Here is a 20,634-nt window from a genome sequence, read left to right as displayed (position 1 = left end):
CTGTAAACATTCGAAACAGTCCGGAGCGGCCGCCATCTTGTGTCTCGGTAGGATCGAGACACAAGAGGTGGCCAAAACAAAGGGGGAAATGACCATAAGGGGGCAGGGTAGAACCCCCTGACCCCTAGGTTTGATGTGGGGGCTATAAAAGGGTCCAGCTGGGCAAAAAAAAAAAAAGTTTTTTTATTTTCGCGGGGGGAGTGCACCGGGGAGCGCACCGGGGAGCGCACCGGGGAGGGTACCATGAGGAAAAAAGAATGACAGACTTTTCAAAAAATGTAGCCTTTTTTATAAATTGGATGTAGTAGGAAGTAGAAATATAAAAAAGTGTATGTGAAGAAGCTTAATATAATTATAATATAACAGAGAAGCCTAATTTAATCTATAACTATAACAGAGAAGCCTATCTGAATCTGTAATTATAACGGAGGGACATTAAATAACTGTCAGAAAACGTTTTTACAAATGAACTTAAAGTGCCCCTTCACAAATTTATAACTTACCTTATAGAAAGGTGATGAAGATAAATGAGGAAATGTTTTAAAAGATGTATCTCAGGTAGTTGTAGTCAAAATGGCCGTGTTTTCCCTCTCATTTTTAATATATATTCATGTGCATAACAAATCAAATGTCATGAAAGAAAAGTAGGATATGAAAGTAACATTTAATTGGTTGAAAATTCTAACACTTTCATACGTGTTTTTGTCATGTAATTTACCTCAGGATATTTAGACAGGGCTACAGCCCAAATGGCTCAATGGAATACCATCAAATGTGGGCTAATGGTAGGGACTGGTATGTAGTAGGGTCTATTCTATATTTGGTGAAAGTCTGTCCAGTGGTTTTTATGTAATTTTATTTCCCACATTTTTTTGGGGAGCACTTACCGGTGAAAAAAAAAAAACGAAAAAATCACGGGGTATGCGAACGGTACGCGTAGAGGTCCGCGTACGTACCGTACATGCACCCAGCAATTTCATTAAAAAAATTTTTTTTTTCTTTCTTTTTGGCCTTGGGAGTCCTTCTGGGACAACCTGAGAAGGGCTAGGGGGTAAGGGGGTCTCTACCCTGCCCCCTTTTTGCATTTTCCACTCTTGTTTTGTGCTCTCTTGTGCCTCAGTTCTACTGAGAAATGAGATGGCTGCTCAGGTGGTACCAGAAGGATATTAACATATAAAAACGTTATTAGCTAATGGAATTTGCATTTACAAAACCTAGATAGAGACTTGTATAGAACATCCCTCTAGCTGTATTTCTTTTATCATTACTCTCTCTGTGTTCTTCCCTTATGCTCACTCCTTTTTTTTTTGGTTGCGCTCTCGGTGCGCACCCCGGTACGCGTACCGGGGAGCGCACCGAAGAGAAAAGAGAATGGCAGAGTTAAAAAATGTAAGTCATTTTATATAAAGAGGTAGTTCTGAAAAGAACTTTTTTTTTTAATTGTTTTTGTTGTTTTATATATATTTTTTTGTGAAGATTTTTCACTTTTTTTGGTTTTTCAAAAAAATGTTATATATTTTTTTGTTTTTTTAGTAGAAGGATTTGAAAATGGCTCAACAGGAGCAAAAAAACCCAATAAAGAATCATTGCTTTTGTTTGTGAGAGCACTTGTGGTTTTCTTCTGCTCTGTTAATTAAGGTGATACTTTTTTCACCATAAGCAATAGTAGCCCCACAATAAATACAAACTATTTTGAAGTGTGAGAATTTGCTTTGGATGTTGGGCACCATTTGACGCCCTTTAGGTGCTGCAAAAGATGATTCCGCACTTGAGGTGCTAGGCTGAGGGGTCTGTGGGTTTTCAGCCATAGCTCTCACCTGTGCTTGGGCCAAATTATTTGGGTGCCACCTCTCCATGTGGCGAATCATGGTGTGGTTGCCAAAACTATATTTTTTAGCAGGATTGCCACTGTCAAGGATATTGCTGCAAATTAGACATGTTACTTTAGGGGCATTAACTTTCTTCAGTCCTGCAGGAAACTTAAAGAATTGCCAAATGTAGTGCTCCTTTACACGAGATGGGTGGGGTTCCTCTGGTAGGAACTGTCTCTCCTGCTCCTCCTGCTCCTCTTCCTCCTCTTCGTCCTGCTCACCACCAAAAAGCAGAGGTGGTGGTGGTCCTTTTGGTGGTGGTGGTGGTGGTGGTGGAGCACCAGCAGCAGCATGTAGAGTAGCCATTATTGGTCTCTCACAAAGAAATAGCTCTTGCTCTCTCAAAGAAGAAAGTAAGAATGAGGAAAAAAGGTGGGGGCTTTCCTCATTTGGAAAAAAAAATATTAGGAACCAATGAAAAGTGTTATTTTCAGGTCACATGATCCGACGCGCTTACGCTACGCGCTCCGGGTCGCGCCCTGGGTCGCGCTCCGGAGCGTGCTTCGGGTCGCGCTCCGGGGCGCTTACGTGTGTCACGCGGCTATGCGATTTGTCGCGCTTATGCGTCACGTCGTGGCAATGGCGCGTACCAGTGCGCTTCCCGGAGTTCTCCCCGGGGCGCTTTCCGGTGCGCTCACTGGGAGCGTACCAAGGTAAAAACTAAAAAAATATATATTATGAATATAATACATAAAAAATAGCATAACACACATATAAAATATAGTATTCTTTATAAAGAGGAATATATTTTAGAGCTAAAGATGTTTGCTAATAAAAAACCATTGAAATTCACTGAAAAAACCATAGGTTTCAGCCCATATATAGTTAGGAATTAGCATTTAAAAAACCTTGCAAATTCACTGAAAAAACCATAGGTTATAGACCATATATAGTTAGGAATTAGCATTTACAAAACCATGAAAATTGATATTTAACACATACAAAACCAATGAAATTCGCATATATATTTAGTTGTACTAACTATATATATCTCGCACCCGCAATGCACTGCTGAAGACGTCACATATTATATCATTCATTAGATGGTCAGTGACATCACTGATGACATCTCAAATGAAATCACTGATGACATCACTGATGACATCACCCCCGTGACAATCACATACACCGTTTCAATTTTAAACTTCATTGATACAGCAATACAAGTATCTAAAAAGCTACTTAGAAATTCCCAGGAGCGCTCCAGGGCAAAAAAAAATAAAAATAAAAATACAAAAAAACAAAAAATTGAAAAATTGTAAGGACTTGTAGCCCGATGTGCGTTTGCTATGTCTCAAGATATATGCTCCAGTTGTTTTTAAGAAAATTAACTTTTAAAAAATATATATTGGGCTATATATTTGTTAGAGCCCAAATGTAGCCCAAATGTAGCCCAATGTAGCCCAATGTAGCCCAAAGATGGCCAGTAGACCCAAAAAAATACAAATGTAGCCCAAATATCAGCCAGATGTTGCGCAACTATAGCCCAATGATAGTATGTACCAGAGTGTTCTAAAGAACAACTAGAGCGCTAACAGTCTTACTTATAAAGTGAGACTTTTAGTTAGGAATTAGCATTAAAAAAACCTTTGAAATTCACTGAAAAAACCATAGGTTTCACACCAGTTATAGTTAGCGGGAAATTTTACTGACATATAACCAATGAAATTCCACGTTATAGTTAGTTGGACTCACTATAACTTGCGCGCCTGCAATGCACTGCTGATGACGTCACATATTACATCACTCATGACATGGTCAGTGACATCACTCATGACATCACTGATGACACCATCCTTGTGACAAAGTGGCAGACCTCCTATCAGCATAAAATAACCTTTAACACACACATTCAAAAATAGAAACTAAAATTTTATTAAAAAAGGAGAAACCAACACCAATTACAACAACTTATTAGGTAATTCCAACATCTACATACACATCCACTCATTCACCAACAGTTCTATATAGTCATTCATATATATATTCACTCATCATATGTAGTGATAGACCTATACATCCTGTTACACACAGACAGTCATCCAAAAGTTACTCACACACATATTCATACATGCAAAAAAACTATTGAACATCCATTTATTTGCATATGCAGCTATACCCACACTACCACTTTACTTCTAAGGAAACTTACACATACTTACTCTCTTAAACAATCACTTATAGAAACACATACTTATTTAAACAGGAACTCTTACAATCTCTCACTCTCACATATACTCACTTATATATATCAATACTCACATATACTAGATTAAAAATATGTCGTTACTGAAAAAGACAATAGTGAGACAGTCGTTTACTCACTAACACACACATATACACACTCATCCATCCATACAGTCCTGTACATATGCTGTCTTCAAAACACATACACCGGGAGCGCTCCAAAGTGAAATATAAAAAAAAAGAATATACTTTAAAAAAAAAAATATTATATTAATATACAATATAGGATTCATTTTTAGAAAAACATACCTTTCTAAGCTATAGATATTTGCGAAAAAATAACCTTAGAAATTCACTAAAAAACACATAGGTATGAGGCCCTATAAAAAGTTAGGAATTAGCAGTTAAAAAAACCTATGAAATTCATAGAAAAAAACCATAGGTTTCACACCAGTTATAGTTAGGAATTAGCATTTAAAAAACCTATGAAATTCACTGAAAAACCATAGGTTTCACACCAGTTATAGTTAGGAATTAGCATTTAAAAAACCTATTAAATTCACTGAAAAAACCATAGGTTTCACACCAGTTATAGTTACCTGGAAATTTTACTGACATAAAACCATTGAAATTCCCACGTTATAGTTAGTTGGACTCACTATAACTTGCGCGTGTAATGCACAGTATTTACAGAATAGGGATCTTTCTAAACATTGCATTATTAATGTCACAATATGCTGAAATGTTATTTTCCAATCCTATATCCTATCAAGAATATTTGTGCAAATTCACAGCTTAAATGCTGTAGTGCATGTGCAAATTACGCGTTAATCCTAAAACCAAGGCTCATTATTATGCTTCTCAAACATTTTATTTTTGAGAAGCGATAGACCTTGTGCAAATTTACTGCCTAAATGCCGTTGCGTATGTGCAAAGCTCGATATTACTGTAAACATATACTGCTGACATAATTATCCGTATATTCAATTCTTCCAATTGGTGTTTCAACTCACACCCGTTTTTGAATTAATTTGACACTTGATCCCAAGTGCCAAAAGAAGCTCATACAATTTATTTCATATAGTATTGCCAGAGTGCTAAGTGCTCCGAGTGAATAAAAAATAAGTGATTGCTACAATAATAGTGAACTCCAAATTTGTTTAAAAAATATATATTTTCCTTAACCTTATAAGGTTGAACATTGTCAAATTATGATTTCTCCCTTTGTATCACTAGTCCAACTATTCTTAATGAATTCATAAGTTTTTCCATCACTGCACGCCTGCAGGACAGGTTAAATAGTTGGTTTAAAAAAATCACAACAAATAAGGGATCTATTATTCTAATAGAAAGTTTTTTTGTGTATCAGCATAACAAACTGCATATCTGTAAACCAAGAGAAAGAGGATGTATCAAAGGAATGTATGTAAATCCTCCGTATTATTGAGGCCATTTGGAGCTTTGCTCTTCACATTTAAAATATATTTTGTCTCCAACTGCCTCAGCAGTTTTTTTCTATCTCCACCTCTGCGTGGCAAAGGCACTGTGTCAATTACATAGTATGTCAGGCAATTGATGTCTTTGTTGTGTACAGATTTTAAATGCCATGCCACAGGATAGGTGGGATCGCAGTTTATGATTGCTCTAATGTGCTGTAAAATTTTCACGTGCACCTGGAGCTTTGTGCTTCCCACATATCGTAGCCCACAGGTGCACGTGAGAACATAAACTGCGAACTCTGTACGCCAATCAAAGTTGCCTCTAATAGCAATTTCATTGTCCCTGAATGGCGTTTTGTATTTCGCAGTATTGACACCATACTTGCATGCCCGGCAAGTAGCACATTCCCTATGTATATATATTCACCGAAAAAAACAAAGGGGCAGATTTATGTTAACTGGCGCATCCCGAGGGATGCGCCAGTTAACATGCGCCACAGTGCGCCACAGCTACGCCACCCATGGTGCGCCGCATTTATGATGCGGCGCACCATGGGGCAAAAACGGAACAGATGCGTGACGCATCTGTGCCGGAAATGTGGCGCATTGCTAGAGTTGCGTCGCAAGCGCGACGCAGCTCCAGCAATGCTCTGGGGGGCCTATTCTTTCAATGCTGCCTCAAGCCTTACGCCTGCTTCAAGCAGGCGCAGGGTTTTGACGCAGCATTGCCCTGAAAGTGACTGAGTGAAATCTCATAGATTTCACTCAGCCACTTTCAGGAGGCGTTCCTGCGCAGGAACGCCCCCCCTGCGCAGGAACGCCTCCTCATGGCGCAGTGCTGTACAACGTGACGCATCTCCTAGATGCGTCACGTTGTAAATAGGGCGCAGGGATGCGCCACGTTTCCGTGCCGTTGCATCACGCAACGGCGGCGTAAACGTGGCGCAAGCCCTTCATAAATCTGCCCCAAAGGTTTTAGGGAAAGTTATAGTTAGTTGGACATTTCACTCGTACAAAACCAGAGAAATTCCCCTGTTATAGTTGGTTCAACTAACTGTAACACGCACCCTCGCAATGCACTGCTGATGACGTCACATATCACACTCATGACATGGCCAGTGACATCACGGATGACATCACTGATGACATCTCAAATGACATCACTGATGACATCACTGATGACATCATCCAGTGACTGTGTGTTTCTGTAAAGTTTAAATATGTTAAATACATAGGGAAAGGAGTATTGAAGAATGAGTGGGTGTATAAGTGTCTGAATGGATGATTTAGTAGGTGCATGACTGACTCTATAAGTGAGTGATTAAACGTATCTTAGTGAATGCATGGGTTAGTGACTAAACTGTGTGAATGTCTGTATCCGTCTGTCTGTTGGTTTGTAAGCAGCTATATGGGCTTGCGAATAGCTACATGAGTGTCTATATGGGTTATTGATTGGTTGTCTGAGTATCTGTATGGGTGCCTGAGTGTTTGTGTGGGTGGGGTGTGTGTGACTGTGCATAGATGTGTGAGTGGGTGATTCACTGGGTGCATGTTTTCAAGAGTGCATCAGTGATGGACAGTATGGGTGGGTGAGTGTGTGTATGGGTGTGTTAGTGAGTGAATGTATATCTCAGTGGTACATGTGTGAGTAACTACATATGTGAAAGGCAGTATATATGTGTGGTAGAGTACATAAATGGCTATAAGTGAGAGTGTGTGATTGTGAGAGTGGCTGTGTGAGTGAGTGTGTGCTTGTATCAGTGATTGTATAAGAGCATAAGAATGTGCTAGTATTTGTATGAGTAATTGAGCTGGTGTGTGTATAACTGTATAGGTGAGTAAATAGAAGTGTGAATATTTATTTGCATGACTGACTAGGTGTGAGAGTACCTCTATGGATGAGTGGCGGTGTGTGAGTGTCTATATAGGTGTATGAGTGCATATGATAGTCCTGTAAAGAGTGAACATAAGTATGAGTGACTGTACGAGTGAGTGAGTGGATGTGCGTGTAAACCTAAGAATCAGTGAGTGGGTATGTAGTTATTGGTGTTGGAGTGTCTATGGTTTCGAGAATGGCAGTCTATAATTTAGAGTGGGTTTATCAAAGGTTATATTAGAGTGTATGAAGATGCATCAAAGTATCACATGGATGATGTCATCAGTGTTGTCATTTGAGATGTCATCAGTGATGTCACTGACCATGTCATGAGTGATGTAATATGTGACGTCATCAGCAATGCATTGCGGTGGCGCGAGTTATAGTTAGCTGAACTAACTATAACGTGGGAATTTTCTGGTTTTGTACGAGTGAAATGTCCAACTAACTATAACTTTCCCAAAAACCTATGGTTTTTTCAGTGAATTTCTAAGGTTTTTTAAATGCTAATTTCTAACTATAACTTGCCTGAAACCTATGTTTTTTTCAGTGAATTTCAAAGGTTTTTTAAATGCTAATTTCAAACTATAACGTGCCTGAAACCTATGGTTTTTTAAGTGAATTTGAAATGTTTTTTAAATGCTAGTTTCTAACTATGCCTACAGAGGTAGGACCTGTGAAGAAAGAAGAAAAAACGCACAGAAAGAAGCAAAGGAAATGCAGAAAGAAGCAACAGAAGTCCACAAAGACGAAGAAAAGTGGAGGAAGAAGCAAGACATGTGCCGAAAGAACCAACAGAGGAGCAGAAAGAGGCCTTGTTGTAAAATCACCCTGTGCCCACAACTTTTTCAGACGAGTACTGGCGGCAACTGACTCTGACTAACCAGGCCTAGAGCCAGTGCTATGCTAAAAGATATTTATAATACTGTAAAAGCACCTACATACACTAGGGAACACTATGCGTTGGGGTACCCCTGTGATTAGCATGACCTCCTCTGTAAGGCCCTAGTACATAATAGGGCAGGGGGATTAAAACTACCTCTAAGTCAGAGGTGCAGAAATATGCTACTTTAACTAGTGGTCACGTTTGCAGAGTGGTGGAGAAAGGGTGCTGGGCATCCAACCAACAATTAGGAATTCTGCTGCGTAGGACTTACAGGAGGTACCAATAAGGATTCTTGGCCCCCAAACTCCCTCAGGACTAAATTGGACTTCATCCCCTATCCCGTAGTCTGCCACGAGGCAATTTTGCAGAGTGGCAGAGAAAAGGGGCCATGGCCTCCGAAGACGTCTTAGCAATAACACTGTATGGAACTTACTGGAGATAACAAGAGGGGTAGTTGGCCCCCAAGGACATCCTTCGGGGCCAATTTCTCAAACTATCACCTCCAGTCAGTCCCACACAGCAGCACTCGTAAGTAATTGGCCCACTTTGCCCACCACTCCACAAACACACTCCCTGGCATGCTCTTGGAAGGGGATTGAAGTCCCCTTCGCTGCTGGGGGTCCTTTTGGTGAGAGGTAGACAGAGGCCATGCCTCCTTTCTCCACCACTCTACAAACACACCCCTGGCGCATTGCAAGTTGGGGTATTAAGACCCCTTGAATCCTCAGGGTCCCTGGGGTCCAACTAGCCCACCAGGTACCTCCTGTAAGCGCCACAGAGCTGCGTTGTAGGGATGTGTAAAAAGGGGCGTGGCCTGGCCCACCTCTCTGCGACGCAGCGCAGAGGCGCTTACTGGAGGCACCTGGTGGGGTTGTTGCCCCCAGGGACCCTCAGGATTGAAGAGGAATTAATTCCCCAACTTAAAACGTGCCACAGGGCGTGTTTGCACACATGTCACCTCAGGCCCTGCCCCCTCCCTTCACCACTGTGTAAACGCACCCCTTGGCGCATTTCAAGTTGGGCGATTAAGTCCCCTTGAATCCTGAGGGTCCCTGGGGTCCAACTAACCCACCAGGTGCCTCCAGTATGCACCACAGAGATGCGTTGCAGAGAGATAAAAAGGGGCATGGCCTGGACCACCTCTCTGGAACGCAGTGTAGTGGTGCTTACTGGAAGCACATGGTGGAGTTGGCCCCCAAGGGCCCTCAGGATTGAAAGGAAATTAATTCCCCAACTTAAAACGTGCCACAGGGCGTGTTTGCACACATGTCACCTCAGGCCCTGCCCCCTCCCTTCACCACTGTGTAAACGCACCCCGTGGCGCATTTCAAGTTGGGCGATTAAGTCCCCTTGAATCCTGAGGGTCCCTGGGGTCCAACTAACCCACCAGGTGCCTCCAGTATGCACCACAGAGATGCGTTGCAGAGAGATAAAAAAGGGCATGGCCTGGACCACTTCTCTGGAACGCAGTGTAGTGGTGCTTACTGGAAGCACATGGTGGAGTTGGCCCCCAAGGGCCCTCAGGATTGAAAGGAAATTAATTCCCCAACTTTAAACACGCCACAGGGCGTGTTTGCACAGATGTCACCTCAGGCCCCGCCCCCTCCCTTCACCACTGTGCAAATGTGCCCCATGGTGCGTTTTAAGTTGGGGGATAAAGTCCCCTTGAGTCCTGAGGGTCCCTGGGGTCCAACTAGCCCACGAGATACCACTAGTAAGCGCCACAGAGCTCCGTTGCAGAGAGGTGTAAAAAGGGGCGTGGTCTGGACCACCTCTCTGCAATTCAGGCCTGTGGTGCTTACTGGAGATACCTGGTGGGCTACTTGGCCCCCAGGCGCCCTCAGGATTAAAGGGGAATTAATTTCCCAACTAGCACGCGCCACAGGGCGTGTTTGCACACATGTCACCTCAGGCCCTGCCCTCTCCCTTCACTACTGTGCAAACGTGCCCCATGGTGTGTTTTAAATTGGGGATAAAGTCCCCTTGAGTCCTGAGGGTCCCTGGGTCCAAGTAGCCCACGAGGTACCTCCAGTAAGTGTCACAGAGCTGCGTTGCAGAGAGGTGCAAAAAGGGGCGTGGCTTGGACCACCTCTCTGCAACGCAGGCCTGTGGCACTTACTGGAGATACCTGGTGGGCTAGTTTGGGATTGAAGGGGAATTAATTCCCCAACTTACATTTACAGAGTGTTGCTGGGAGGGGGTAGGGCCTCCGGCCTCAATCGCGTCTTTTTTTTTTTTAAGAAGATGGGCTGTGTGGCCCCCCTTCCTTTTCTATATTATGGACCCTGGGGACCCCATCCCGCAGGGCCTGACCCCTATTTTTTTTGATGGAAGGGGGCCATGTGGCCCCCCTCCCGAGGCCACATTCGGCCCGGGGACCCCATCCCCCAGGGATTGGCCAGTGTTTTTATTTTTTTAATATATTTGGAGGGGGGCTGCGTGGATCCCCTCCTCAGGCCATTTATGACCCCGGGGACCCCAATCCCCGGGGCCTAGCCACTTCGTTGGGGACCGTGGGGGGAGTCCCAATATCCCCATGGTCCCTGCCAGCTCCCCGCCTCCTGTGGGAGCTGGCATTGCTTTTCCACATGGGGAGTTGCGGCATGCAGCTCCCCATGTGGAAAAGCAATTTGGTTTGGATTTTGGAAGAGAGAGCATGTTTACTGCTCTCTCTTCCAAAATCCAAACCACAGTTTGCTATGGCAGAGCGGGAGCCGCGAGGCATGGGGTTTGGGGGCATTGGATGCCCCCTAACATTAAAAAAACAAGCCCCATGGTGGCGGTCCCGGGGCTGCAGGAGGCTGTGATCCCTCGCAAATATTTAAAAAAAGCCTCAGGGGTTGCTGTACCCGGGGGATGCGGTGTTCCCCCTGGGCCCCCGCAATTATATTTCCCCATGCCCCCGGGACTTGGCCCACCCGGGGGCTAAATAATAACGAAGCGCGAGAGCCTGCACTTCGGTTTTTTTTCTTTTTTCGGACAGAATCGCGCACCCATGGTGACTCCGGCCGATTTCTTTTTTTTTAAATGCTTTTTGGGTCCTGGGGTCATTTTGGGACCACCTGAGCAGGCCTAGGGGGTCAGGGTGTTTCTACCCTGCCACCTTTTCTTGTTTTTTGCATTTGTGTTTCTCAGGCTTGGAAGAGTGCTCTCATCCTTCCACTCATAAAAAAACCAGCTTTGGATCCCATCATACATGCCAACTACAGGCCTATTTCTCTCCTCCCTGCTCTGGCAAAGGTGGCGGAAAGACATGTGCACAGATCTATCTCTGACTTCATCGAGAATAACAATCTGTTGCACCCCACTCAATCTGGGTTTCGTGCTAATTACAGCACAGAGACCGCGCTACTTGAAGTCACCACTGCCATCAGAGAGGTCTTGGATACTGGAGGAAAGGCCATGTTGGTCATGTTGGACCTGTCGGCGGCGTTCGACACTGTTCCCCATGATACCCTCCTAATTCGACTCTGGGATTGTGGTCTCCGGGGGACGGTGTGGAACTGGCTCAAATCATTTCTAGCTAGCCGTCGACAAACGATCTGGGCGCCACCTCACTCCGCAGCTATGGCAACTCTGGAAGTGGGGGTCCCTCAGGGGTCTATTCTTAGCCCCCTGCTCTTTAACATCTTTCTGGCCCCCCTTGCAGAGGTTGCGGAGTCGTTCGGCGCTCAGATCGTGTCTTACGCTGACGACACCCAGCTCTTGTTCACATACGACAAGAATGAGGTGTTCGATGGGATCCGCATCAGAGGCTGCCTAGAAGCAGTCTTTGATTGGTTCAAAAGACACGGCTTAAAATGCAACTCCGATAAATCGGAGCTGCTTTTTTTTGGATGTGTCTCTGAACCTAACTGGAAAAGTTGGTGGCCACAAGACCTGTTTCCACCGGTTAATGCAAGTACCAAGGCTAAAAATCTAGGTATCATTGTTGACAATGAGTTAACCTTTGGGCCTCAAATATCCTGTCTTTCGGGGAAATGTTTCGGGATCCTGCGGATGCTCAGGAAATTCCTCCCCTTGATTTCTATGAACCATCGAAGGGTCATTGTCCAAGCACTTGTCGGGTCGCGTTTGGACTATGCAAATGCCCTCTATCTAGGACTCCCTAAATATCTCGTGAGGAGACTTCAAGTAGTCCAAAATTCAGCTGCCAGGGCTATTTATAGACTCCCTAGACGAGCTAGTGCTTCTGACTTGTTGAAGGAACTGCACTGGCTTCCTATAGCCAAGAGGGCTCTCTTTAAAAGCCTGACGCTGACCTACAAGGCCCTTCATGACTCAGGCCCTAGGTACATTAGGAAGCGCCTTGCTCTTTACAAGCCGAGCAGAACTTTGCGATCTGCCTCCTTGTCTAAAATGGTTGTTCCAACCATCAAGCGAACCAGACAAGGGGGGCGCTCTTTTCATTACCTGGCCCCGCGCGCCTGGAATGAGCTTCCCATTTCTCTCAGACAAGCCCCTAGTCTGATGTCGTTCAGAAAGGCATTAAAAACCTGGCTGTTTACCAGTTAACTTCGCTGTTCCTTTTATTCTGCAGTTATGTTTCCTCTTCTTAAAGGACCTCTTCGCTAAAGCGCCGGGACACTCCTACTGGAGTAGCCGTTGCGCTATAGAAGAACCCTAATAACATAACATAACATAACAGAGGCACAAGATGGCTGTCAACACTTCCTGGTTTGGAGTGTTGACATCCAATTAGAAAAAAGCTTGTGGTCGGGAGGGTGGGCGGATCCACTGCGCCTCTAAATATATCGAAACTTTGATTTTTTTATTTTCTCAGCAACTACTGAACGGATTTACACCATTTTAAAAAAAGGCGCTTTCTGAAGCAAGCACTACATTTTTGCCAAATTTGGTGTAATTCCGTTCAGCAGTTCCAGCTGTAGCCTGTCTAAAGCATCCTATTGAAATGAACATGGAGAAAACACGTTTTGGGGCCCCCATTTTCTCTCTGCTCCCGCTTGCCGAATCACCCCGAAACTTCCAGGATAAGAGCAAACCAGAGCGCCCCATGAGTTTTGAAAATTTCGCAAAGATTCATCATCCGGCGTCAAAGTTATTGGGAAAACAAAAAATGCTTTTGTGGGTGAACGGTTGCTGAGGCGGGACTCGTTGTCCGATTCCAAATCCGACACTCCTAGGTGGAGCTACACTGTGTAGAAGATTCATGCCAGGGACGTGCTACTGCCCGTGTGGTGGTTGACGACGGTGGCATTGTCACGCGGAAGCGGTGTGGTGTGTGAGTGACTACTCCGCTGGCCCAACGAAGCACGCGGAGTTGCGGAGTGGGACGGTGCTGATCAGCAACGGTGTTCGCAGCGCCCAATAGTCGCATCGAAGAGCCGGTGTGGCCCCGGTGTGTGAACCATTGGGCTGGTCCCCAAAACCATCATGGCGGGCAGAGGCGAGTCGGACAAGGCGAGAGTCCGTGGGAGTAGGAAAACTACGTATTCCCAATCGAACAATATGGATCGCTATGCCCAGCAGAAGAGCTCGCCGGGTGCAGCTGCCCGGCCTAAGGACTCACATCGGGACGAGTCGCCAGACACTTCGGACCCGACACTCAGGGACGTCATGGGAGCCATTGCGGGCATCAAAACGGAGATGCATAAACAACATGAGGTCCTGACGCATAAAGTCGACACCCTGGCGATTGAGGTCAACTTGATTAGAGCCGATCTGGGTAAGACCAACGATAGGGTCAAATCGTTGGACATTAAAGCCGCGAGCCTCACAACTGATGTATCGGACCTACAAAAAGAGGTCCGAGACTTGAGATCGGCCAATGATTTTTTCGCGAGACGGCTGGATGATTTTGAAGGACGTGCCAGGCGACAGAACGTACGAATCATTGGCGTACCAGAAGGGGCAGAGGACTCAGCCACCGATCTTTTCGTGGAAGACCTGATACAAACTCATCTGGCCCCTTATGGGCCTCAGCCGTTTTTTCTCATGTTGAACGAGCTCATAGTCTGCCAGAGGGACGCCCAAAAGTGGGTGCCCCGCCGAGGCCCATTATAGCACGGCTGTTTAACTTCAGGGATCGGGATGCTATCCTGCAGGCTTCAAGAAGAAACGGGCCGCTCAAGTTCCAAAATGCAGACATAAACTTCTATCCGGACTTTACTCGGTCGGTACAGCGGCGAAGACAAAGCTTCACGGGGGTGAAGAGGCGACTCAGAGAACTGGGGATGAAGTACTCGATGATGCTTCCCGCGAAACTGCGCATTGAACATGATGGCCATGCCATATTCTTTGATTTGCCTGAAGTGGTGAGCGAGTGGTTGGACACTTTGCCGCAGAGACATGATGAACGTGAGGAACAATCGGAGGGCGCCTCGGGTGGCCCTGAGCAACAGGAGTAGTGTCTATCTTCGGAACATTGTCGGACAATGGGACTGCTGGTGACAACCGGTATCACATTCTAGCACTTTATAATGAATATCCTTCACTTGGTTATGGAGGGTGGCGAGGGGGCCTGCGGGATCTCCATTCTCCTCTAGGGTCTTTTTGTAGCTTAGTTTTCTGGGGCGACAGGCACACTGCTAGTTGGGGGGGCTACTTAGTCTGATGCAGGGGTGCAGGGTGGGGGGTGGTTTGGTTGTTGGTTGTATGTTTTTTCCTTTTTTCCCTTTTTCTTCTCCAAGGCAATGTAAAAACTGTGATACTTCTGTTTCTGTAACTATGATGCCTGCCCGGACTGGCGAAGGCCCACAATTCGACGATGGGGGGTAGGAACCTAAAAGTATTGTGTTGGAATGTCAATGGGCTGAGGGATCGCATAAAGAGAGGTGTGGTTTTGCAACTGTTTAAAAGATGTATGCCTGACGTTATTTTGCTACAAGAGACACACTTGGTGGGGAACACGTGCCAAGCGCTTAACAGGAAAGGTTTCAAGATGGTGGCGCACTCGGGGTTCTCTTCGGGATCCCGGGGGGTGGGGATCATGGTGCGCGCGTCTCTCCCATTTGAGATTGACTCTAGTGTTGCTGATGAAAGGGGGCGGTACGTCGCCGTCTCGGGGAGATGGGAGGGACGGTCCCTGGTTCTGGTTTCGGTTTATGTTCCCCCTGGGTTGCAAAACAACACGTTTCAGGACATTGGAGGCGCCATTTTAGGTCTCCCTGAGGGTCTGCTTATTATAGGCGGGGATTTCAACGCAGTTTGTTCGGGGACCCTAGACAGACATCCATCCAGAGAGCTCCGAGGTTCGCAATCCTGGCTTCCCGACTTCCTGGACACTATGGGACTTATTGACTGCTGGCGGCTCATGCACCCTACCCAGTATCAATACTCATTCCACTCAGGGGTGCACAGAAGCCTCTCCAGAATCGATTATGTTCTGGCTCTAGCGACCCACGCGTCGGCAGTCTCTGAGGACCGACTACTGGCGAGGGGCATCTCGGACCATTCTCCGGTCTGGGTGTCCTTTGACTTCGACATCGTGGCGACCGAGAGGGTGGTACCGGTTAATCCGTGGTACTTCCGCAGCCCCAAGACTCGTGGACTCATGGCTAAGGCTATTGAGCTTTATTTCTCCGAAAACTCGGGGTCAGTTACATCGGCTATCACCCTGTGGGAGGCCTTTAAGACGGTCCTGAGGGGTGAGGCGTTCTCCCTTATAGCTGAGGTTCGGAGACGCAGGGATGCGGATGTGGTGCGGATTGAATCTGAAATTGAAGATCTGGACTCTCACTTAAACAGTCAGAGTATCGAGCTACTGTTACCGATGCTGCCAAGGTCATGGGTAGAGAGCAACAGGGTAGGATCTATGATGTTGGGGACAAGGCGGGCAAACTCATCGCCTGGCTGGATAAAAAGGAGAGAGCCAGCCATGTGGTCCCGGAGGTGCTGGGGGAGGACGGCGTGACTGTCACCTACCCGAGTGCCATAGTCATAGCATTTGCAGACTATTTCGAGACCGTTTACACCTCAGTCTCCGACATGTCTGAGACTGACTCTGAGGAGCTCTTGGCTGAAGCGGAGCTCCCGTGCCTTTCGGAAGGGGAGCAGGACGACATGGATAGGGATATTACCGCCGATGAGATTGCCCTCGCAATACGATCCCTGAGATCTGGCAAAGCGCCCGGCCCCAATGGTATACCAGTGGAGCTCTGCAAGATTAAGCCCGATGCCATCTCCCCGCCCCTGCTGGACATGTTCCTGGAGGCGTGGGAGACAGGCATGCTTCCCCTGGACCAGAGATTGGCCACCATTGTGGTCATTCATAAGGAAGGGAAGCCCAGAGACCTGTGTCGATCGTATCGTCCCATCTCTATGTTGAATGCTGAACCCAAGATTCTGGCTAAACTGCTTGCCAACCGCTTGGTTGGGGCGATTAGCGACTTGGTTCACCCGGACCAGTCGGGCTTTATTCCACACCGCAACACTGCCCTTAACCTCAGGAGACTACATGGGGCCCTCGCGAGGGTCCACACGCACAGAGAGCCTGCCGTCTTGGCGTCTTTGGATGCTGCGATGGCGTTTGACTCCCTCGAGTGGAACTATCTGTGGGCAGTGTTGGCGAACTTCGGATTTGGTCCGGAATTCATAGGATGGGTCAAGCTCCTGTACGCTAGCCCGCTTGCCAACGTAACGGTTAATGGTCGTGTATCTGCTTCCTTTGCTCTCCGCAGGGGCACCAGGCAGGGTTGCCCCCTGTTGCCCCTGTTGTTTGCATTGGCGCTTGAACCGCTGGCGGCGTGGCTGCGACTCCACCCGGACATAAACGAAATACGCTGGTCCCCAGGATTCGAGGACCGTGTCTCACTGTATGCAGACGATATCTTGCTATATCTCACCTCTCCATGTAAGTCACTCATCGTGGTGTGTGATGTTGTACGTCTTTTTGGTCGGCACTCAGGCCTGGTTATTAACTGGTCGAAGTCACACCTATACGTGCTGAGAGGTGGGACATCGCGGCTTCTAAGGGAATGCAACATACAGGTCGCGCGGCAGGGATTCAAATACTTGGGGATCTATATTTCAACGGATCCCAAGGTACGCTACACGAATAACTTGCTCCCCCCTCTTCCCCGTCTCCGACGTGACGTAGAGGGATGGCGGAAGCTCCCGCTTTCCCTGCCTGGGCGTGCGGCACTGTTTAAAATGATGTTCCTGCCCAGATTCCTGTATGCTCTTCAAAATACCCAGGATATGGTCCCATCCAGTTACTTTAGGAAGGTTGAGGGGTTGCAGCGGGCCCTTCTCTGGGATGGCAGGCCACGCATCGCCATTACGAAGCTTACACTCCCATGGTATGACGGAGGCATAGCGTTGCCTGACATTCGGAGATATTACTGGGCTTCTCAGTTAGCGGCCCTTAATCACGGCCTCTACGGTCCAGCAGTAAGCCCAGGTTATGCCATGGATCGGTGGCTCCTGGATGACGGGAAGTATCATAGAGCGCTATGCTCGAGATCTCTGGATGGTAGGATGTCGGGCCGACGAAGACAGCTGTACATATATGGCGGGCAATCACAAAGTCACAGGGGTGGAAGGATAGGCTTACGATGGCAACTCCTCTCTTTGAATCTGAAATACTGGGCAAATTATGGCACACGAAGGGTTTCGACAGGTGGGACATGATAGGCATATCCAAGACGGAAGATATGATTGTGAAGGGGGAGATAAAGTCCTTTACTCTTTTACAGTCGGAGTTCCAGTTGGGTGAAACTGAATATTTCCGGTACGCCCAACTGCGTCATGCCATTCTGGCAGTGATGCCGGAGGGCGAGAAGATCCCTGAGTCTTCCCCGTTGGAGGACAGAGTGCTGGACGGTCACATGCCGGACAGTGCCATTTCCTTAATATACAAAAAACTTACGGACCTCCTCCTTGGGGTGAGAGACCAGTGGGTGCGAGATGGGATTGAGCTGGATGATGAAGACTGGCAATATTCAGTGTCCTCCCCCAAGGAGGTGGCGATCCCGGCCAGGTTGCAGCTGGTTCAATTAAAGATTCTCCATAGAGTGTACGTGACGGGTCCCAGGCTGATACACATGGGTCATTCAGTGGACGGCCTCTGCAGGCGTGGCTGTGGTGCATTGGCCACCTTCATGCATATTATCTGGGAGTGCCAGGTGGTCGCCTCCTACTGGAGGCGTGTACATATGATCATGAGTGAGGTGACTGGGGTAGACGTGATGGCAGAGGTCCGGCGCAACAAATCTGGTCTACGCCCTAAATCAGTGTGGACCCCGTTGAGTTCCATGGTTAATAAAAATGTAGACACTTTTGAAAGGGTTATAACAAGAGGACTTGAAGATATACTAGATCAGAGGTTGTGGACAAAAAACAATCTAAGCTTGGAAGAAAAAAAGGCATTAAACAATCTAGAAAAGGATGACAGTATCACTATTAAACCCGGAGATAAGGGGGGCAGTATAGTGGTATTAGAGACAACAGACTATGAGAAGAGGATGCACTACCTCTTAGATAATCCAAACCACTACACAAAATCTAACATGACAGAATGGCAGAATCTAAGTAAACGGATAAAAAGCCTGCTCTTACTAGCCAGAGAAGACGGCATAATCAATCAGGAGGAATTCAATTTCCTTAATAATGAAAGCCCAACGATCCCAGCGATTTATGGGTTACCTAAAGTACACAAGGACATTAACAACCCACCCATGAGACCAATTGTCTCCAGTCTAAATTCCCTTACAGAACCACTAAGTAAGTATGTGGACAAATTTATTCAACCTCTGGTTACAGTGCAACCAGCATACATTAAGGATACAACAGAAATGATTAAAAAAGTAGAGGGAACAACATTTAACCCCAACACTCAGTGGATGGTGACGCTTGATATAGAAGCGCTCTATACAAATATCCCCCAAAATGACACCATTAAAGTAATCAAAAAGTTACTGCTAAATGGGGAGGAAGACCTATCGGAGCACTCTATATTCATACTAGATTGTCTAGAACTTATCCTTAAAAATAACATATTTTTATTTAAAGAAAATATGTACAAACAAACGAAAGGGACCAGCATGGGAGCCACCTGTGCTCCCAGTCTGGCGTGTCTATACGTAGCGGACTTCGAGACAAAACATATTTTTAACCCCATGGCGCCATTCTTTGAAAACATCCAAAAATGGTCAAGATTTATAGATGACATTTTTTTCATTTGGCAAAGAGGAACTAATGGAATTCATTACCTGGCTAAACTTGGGTGATGAAAATCTAAATTTCACCTCAACGTACAGTAACGAGGAGTGTGACTTTTTAGACATTAAAATAAAAAACATGGAGGGGGTCTTAGGAGTGGAACTCTTTACAAAACCGACGGACCGCAACACAATTCTCCACTTTAATAGTCACCACCCGGCCACTCAAAAAAATAACATACCGTTCGGTCAATTCTTAAGGGTCCGGCGAAACTGTACCACTATGAAAGAGTATGATACACATGCAAATGTCCTAACGAAAAAGTTTGCCGACAGAGGCTATCCAAAGAAAATGATAAAACAAGCCTACAAACGGGCAAAATATTACAATAGAGAAAGTCTTTTTGAACCAAAAACTAGACCAAATAATGAAACAAAACCTATTGTATTTGTGACAAACTTTTCATGTGTCTCTAACAAATTGAAGAACTGTATCAATAGCAATTGGAAGCTGCTAAATGACCCAGGCGAAATGCCAATCCCCAAACCAATATTTGCCTTTAGGAGAAACCGCACAATCAGAAACTGTCTAGTTAAAACGTATCCCAACAAAATGAAAAGGAATTCCATCAGAACCCTAGATGGGTCAACTCCAACAGGCAACTATGCCTGTGGAAACTGTAAAAAATGCCCCTCTATAATATCAGGTCCAAATATAACCTTGGGCAAAACAACACATACGTATAAAGAACTATTTAATTGTAGGACTAACAATGTCATATATTTGATCAATTGCCCTTGTGGCAAAGTATACATAGGAGAAACCCAACGAGAGATCAGGACAAGAATAACGGAACACAAATCAGCCATCCGCACCAAAAAGCTGACAGCACCCCTGGTAGCCCACTGGATAGAAATGGGTCACACAGTGGAAGATGTACGGTGGTGTGTTATGGAACAAGTCAGTATAAATAAGAGAGGAGGAGACATAACCAAAAAACGTAGACAGAGAGAACAATATTATATGTCCAAATTCAAATCCCACAAAATAGGTCTGAATAATAAAGAGGAATGGGAAAGAATACTGTAGGAAAATGTTGGACCCAAACTAAGGGCCATAGAAAACCCAAACAACAGGAGTAGGCAGGATGCGCAAGATGAAGGGATCTGGCATTTGATAAACTCTAAAGTAGCGCTGTAAACAACCATCGAGATATGTAAACAATGATCCCCTTCGGGAACGACCAGACAATAG

The sequence above is a fragment of the Lissotriton vulgaris genome, chromosome 6, assembly GCF_964263255.1.
Source record: "Lissotriton vulgaris chromosome 6, aLisVul1.2, whole genome shotgun sequence".
In the NCBI taxonomy this organism is placed as follows: domain Eukaryota; kingdom Metazoa; phylum Chordata; class Amphibia; order Caudata; family Salamandridae; genus Lissotriton; species Lissotriton vulgaris.
The sequence above is the reverse complement of the archived record's forward strand: the minus strand, read 5'-3'. Positions refer to the sequence as shown.